The sequence below is a fragment of the Corapipo altera genome, unplaced genomic scaffold (assembly GCF_003945725.1).
Source record: "Corapipo altera isolate COAL_440 unplaced genomic scaffold, ASM394572v1 62, whole genome shotgun sequence".
NCBI lineage: Eukaryota > Metazoa > Chordata > Aves > Passeriformes > Pipridae > Corapipo > Corapipo altera.
The window spans coordinates 3,607,738-3,613,220 of record NW_020884894.1 but is presented as its reverse complement, the minus strand read 5'-3'; the positions used below and the strand labels follow the sequence as shown (position 1 = coordinate 3,613,220).

General features: G+C 47.5%; 1 long non-coding RNA gene across 2 annotated transcripts; it reads right to left on the bottom strand.

Moving 5' to 3' along the window:
- Positions 1-645: 645 nt before the first annotated feature.
- Positions 646-5,367, bottom strand: LOC113948879. 2 transcript variants are annotated; one of them, XR_003528263.1, is made up of 2 exons: positions 2,227-5,367; positions 646-1,861 (listed from the first exon to the last, which is right to left on the bottom strand). It is a non-coding gene; the product is annotated as an uncharacterized LOC113948879 (long non-coding RNA). The 2 variants fall into 2 exon arrangements; XR_003528264.1 differs by having other exon boundaries at positions 2,804-5,367.
- Positions 5,368-5,483: the final 116 nt, after the last annotated feature.

Below are 5,483 nucleotides of genomic sequence, written 5' to 3'. Positions count from 1 at the left end.
TGCGAAGAAGTACAGGTTTAGAGGAATAAGAGCAGATATTTACAAAGAGATAACAATGAACTGTTTGATTAACTGCAGCAAAGATGCTATGTCAGATCCGATTGCTCACTGGTTACAACTCAGGGTTGGGGAACGTAGTTACTATATAGTAAGTACAGCTGGTGCTGGTGCTTAACTTAGTGAATAATTTGATGCAGGCTTTCCTGCAAATCTGCAGCTTAATTCTGAAATAAGTCAGAGGGGAAGAAGGAGGATGGACTGTTTTCCAAGGAACACTTGGTACCTGGTTTGTGCTGAGATGAGAGGTTTGCTATGCTGTCACTGCTCCTGGCCCACAGTGGGGGGTGAGCACAGGATGTGCCAGCCCTGGACCAGGGTCCCTGCACTATCGGCTCCACCTGACAGACCCAGACTGGCCCCCAAACAAGTTAGGTTGTCTTAGTCTCCCTACTGACACACTTTGAATGCTGTGGAATCAGAATGTAATCCAGAATTCCTCTCAGTGCTGAAAACATTTTTTTTCTTTCTAATTCTGTGGGAACTGTAATTTTATTTTGTAACTTATTTCCCTCTTTTTTTTCCCTTTAAGATGATTCTCAAACATTTATTGTGGGATTTTTCATTTAAAATAGTTTTCTAGGGAAATTGCTGTGACAGTGATTTAATTGTTTAATTAAAATCTGACATTGATGACAACATAAATACAATAGGCATGAGGTGATACAGGCATTAAACAAGTGCAATTGTGGAATACATCCATAGAGTACTGCAACCACAGGGAGCAGCTCACAAAGAAATGATGTTCAATATTTATCAGGTTAGTGACTCCTAATTAAATGCCAAGACTTTTTTCTTCATTTCTCTCAAAAAGCCAAGAAACATATAGATGTATTCCAAGTGTTTATTTCCATGGCAAACACATCCACTCCTCTTGTGTTATGGCCTGCAAAACAAGCAAATGCACATTACAAGCCTGCTGGCTGACTAAGGAGTGTTTACTCAGCCTGGCTGCAGCAGCCTTGCCAGAGGTTTGGGGACAGCTGGAATAGCCCACAGAGGTCCCGTCAATCCCACTGCCTAGAGCGCAGTGTCTTTTAATAATCAGGTAAACCCCCAGAAATAAATTGAAGATGTTCCTTTGAACATCCCCTCCAGCCCAAACCTCCCCAAATCCTACAGCATTTCTTCTAGAGAAATGCACTCTCCCCTCCAGCATCCCCACTCGTGTCAGCAATAAGGGTGGCAGCCCCAGCATTAACCAAGGGGAACATGCCGCCAGAAGAAATTCCTGCTGTCTGGCCAGAATTGCTCAGCAATGTGGCTCTTCAGCCCTGCTGCATTTCTGCATCTCAACAATGACCACGCTGCTGTTGGAATATCCCTTTCCATGCCTCTTGCTGGGCGTCTCTAAATGGTATCAGCTCACTCCTGCCGCTCAGCCAGCCCTGTGCAATCCGTCACCGCCGATCGCCTGCCCTTTCCCCTTTCCAAACCTGGAATAAACGCATCTGCTCCAGCTCGATTCCCCTCAGTCTTCCCCCCCGTCTCCTGCTCAACTCCACGCAAACAAACTTTCCAAAGGAAAAGCTAGCTTACCTGGCCAGTGCTTTGGGCATAAAGTCATACAAACTGATCAAGGCAGACATCCCAACTCCAGCACAGGGATTTGATTGCAAATTTCCATTGCAAAGGAGCAGAGGGAACTGGAAATCTGACAAATGCCTTCAAATTGACCTGTGTTTCCACAATGCACGCTGTGTTTAAAATGAATGGCAGACTTTATCATTTGGAGCTCCTTCAAGGACTCTGGCCTTCCATGCTTTGTTCTGATTCTTCAGACACATTTCCAAGAAGCACAGAGCTGTGGAAGTGGATGATATTATGGAGATTTTTTCTAAGCTAGATCTCCCCTCTACCACCAATAATTTTTTTAAAGCCTGAATTTAAAAAGATAGCCTGGGAATTTATTTTTTTTTACTATCCCCATACATCAGCCCCTTGTGCACCATCGGCCTCCGGCATTGCAAAGTCTTGGCCCGGTCCCCTCATGCCAGGCGGCGAGCAAGGGAATATGCTTGTGGCTCCCTAAAAATTCGCCCGAGTCAGGTGCTGTCACCACGGCCCCATGCAAATCTGACCCACCCCAGCCTCAGGGAGCTGCTCCTGAGCCCCCTGGCAGCCAGGTCGTATCTCCAGGGAAGAACCCAGGAAACTGGAGCTGCTCACCCCTGTTTTACATGTCAGAGATAACAACCATCTTTGCCGAGAGTCCTGTCCAGAAAGCCATACGCGCTGCCTCAGAAAAACATTTTGCTTCAAAGTTGTTCCTCTTAATTTGTGTACATTTCTACAAATAATAACTTTAAAGCACCGCTATTCGTTCCATGTGTTCAAAATAACGGAAATTAAACTATACGATTCTATGCGCAAATACGTCAGATATACCATGAGACAAAAAAACGGGCTGATCTAATAATTCAGCTGTGTCTTTAACAAGTTTCCTATGGGAAAAATCAGTCTTACTTTCCCTGCAGATCTGATACTGAGAGCTTCTTTCTGCTAAAGCACATTAAAAGCTATTTGAACCCAAAATCGCATCTATGCGTGTGCAGAGATACATGTATAGAAACAAGAGGCACCCGCACTATTGCAGATGAGGCTGTATCAAGATTTCTAATTAAAGCAAGGGAAGCCCCTTCTTATATTTTAGCAACCAGGTTGTCTTTTTGCCTAGAACAAAGAAATCTTATGGAAAGCAAATTTTCTAGAGGAGACACGCGCATGCACATACATGTAATCATACCTAACAATTTCTGTACGAATTATCCCTTAATTCCTTGGCTGCATTTCGGTGTTTGCGTAGTGGTTTTATCCGCTGGTCCTGCGGCCGTCACTTGCTCCTTCCCTTCTTTTCACACACAGCCTCCCCTCACCACCTCTTTTTGCACCTCGGAAAACTGGGAACTCTCCCGTTCCCCAGCCTCCAGACGGCTGCATCCAGGACGAGGGGCAAATCTCTGCCATCCGCTCATCTGGCTGTTTCCCTTCCCAGCTTCAGCTCCTGCCTTGCCAGGAGTGGAGGGAAGATGTCCTAGGACTTGACCCCAGGGCAGAGCCTGCTCGGGCTGGACCAGCTCCCAGGAGGGCGGGGGGCCGCAGGGCGCGCGCCCCTCTTCCCGCTTAACCTCTCCGCTCCCCTGAGCTGGCGCCTGCTGCCCTCCTCCCTCCCGGGGCAGTCGGGCTCACCCCGGGAGCGTGACGGGGAATGCCGGAGCAGCGAGGGGCTGTCGCAGGAGGGCTCCGCGCAGCGCGGCCAGAGGAGCAGCAGGATCGCCGAGCAGGGGGATGTTTGGTTTGTGTTAACTACCCAGACAGATGCACTCCGGCATGTTTGCCTTTATGGGATCCATATGTTGTCATGGGAAATTAGAGGACAGCAGCACACAGCCAGAATTCACGATGCAAGCACAGAGACAACATCCATGGCTCCAGCCCGCGCCCGCACACGTCCCTGCGGAGGTGCCTATTTCTGGAGCATCCACAGTTGCTCCTTTGCTCCCCAACTTCCCCACACGTTTCCTTTTGCTTTGCTCTGCAAAAAATGTGGCCGCAGGCAGCACCCACTCGCAGCCTGGGCCACTGGATCCACAGCCTCTGGAGAAAAGAGGCACTTCTAAGTTATCCCAAGTGCTAAAGACAAGGGTTACTTTATTCTTGCCTCAACTTCATCCTCAACCCACGTTTGGTTCATGTTCAGCAAACAGTTACAAATTACATGCACCTTTTCAGACAGCGCACTGAGCAGCCCTGAAAAATTCCGCTTCCCCCAGGGCTCCGTGGTTTGGGGGTTGGTTGGTTTGTGTTTTTCTTTTTTTTTTTTTTTTTTTTTTGCTTGGCATTGTTTTTCTTAGGGTTTGGTTTTAGGGTTTTGTTTTGTTTTTTAAGGGCAAGTACATTAACAATTATTCTTCCATAAAGCCAGCTAGACATATATCGAGCAGGGACTGACAGATTTTTAAGGGCAGCTTTTAAAGGCAAACTGGTCTCGTACTGGAGTCAATCCAACCACCAGGACTCACACACAGCACACCGGGATCACCAGGTACAACATCCACAGAACTGTGGCACCTATCAAACCCTAAGTCTTAAAACCTGTGACTATCTCTCAAATGCAAGACACTTCCCTCAATGCATCAACAGTACAGTCAAATTCCTAATCATCCATCCTCTTCCTTCACTCCCATCCCACTTAAAGGGACTTGTCAAAATTCCAAATGACAACCCCCACATTAAGAAATAGGGATAGCTCAAGACATTTCATTAAAATATTTACTAACAAACATGCAGTTTATTACCTTGCAGTATAAAATACATCTACATTAAGGTTCTCCCAAATGGAAAAACTGACCGCAACTGCATTCCTTGTTCAGAGCTATGAAACAAACCCGGAAGTTAATTATTTATGTTATTATGAAAATAAAGAAAAAAAAATTTAAAAAATGAAGAAAAAAAGAAAAAGCTTCTTTAGATTTTCAAGACAAATGATTTAATTCAGCTGCATTTCTGCTAGTAATAAAATAGCCTCTTATAGAAAGATGAAAAAACATATTCCTGAAGCCTGGATAGAGGCTTGCTACTGGTTCACCTCCTCCTAAAATTCAAATCCCACGTTCCCAGCAATCATCTACATTTTTTGCTAGAGCTAGAATGGGGAGGGAAAAGCTGCTGGAAATAAAAATTTTAAATAATAATTGCAGATGGACCCAAACAGAAAGTAAAAAGCATTACCGTAAGGCTAGAGAAATATTTATTTAATCAAAGCAGAGGTTCTGGTGGGACTGGAGGAATGCTGCATCCTTTCCTTAAAAAAAAAAAATGCAAAGAAAAAAAAGAATAAAAAAAAAAAAGAGGGAAAAAAGGGAAAAAAAGAGGAGGGGGGGGGGGGGAGAAAAGAGAAAGCAAGAAAGAAAAAAGGCAGAGGCACAGCCGCCTCCTGGAGTTCCCCATTGTCCGGGGCTATAGAGAGCCCCAGAATGGCATTAAACTCACAAAAGGCACATTGTGCGGGGGACAAAAAAAGCCCCTTCTTCTACAATAACTTTTAGCTTCTTATTTTTAGAAAATGACAAAGCTGTTGCCAGCGATGGCTGGTGAAACCTGTAGCCCGGCTCCCAGCGCGGCTGGCCGCGGCCGCATTGATCCGCCGGCCCGCTCGGAGCGGCGGCCGCCAAGTTTGAACGGGGCCGGGCCGGGCCGCGCCGCGGGGATGCTGCGGGGATGCTGCGGGCGGCGGCTGCGGGGCCGGCGCGCAAAGTTGCGCTCGCTGCCGGCCGCAACTTTCCCGGCTGCTCCCGGGGAAACTTCGGCGGCGGCGGTGGGGGTCGTCCCGTCCCAGCCCGGCCCGGCCCTGCTCGGGGCGGCGCGGGCCCCACCCGGGGTGCGGGGGCAGGTGGCCCCGCGGAGGTCCCGCCGCCGCGGAGCGG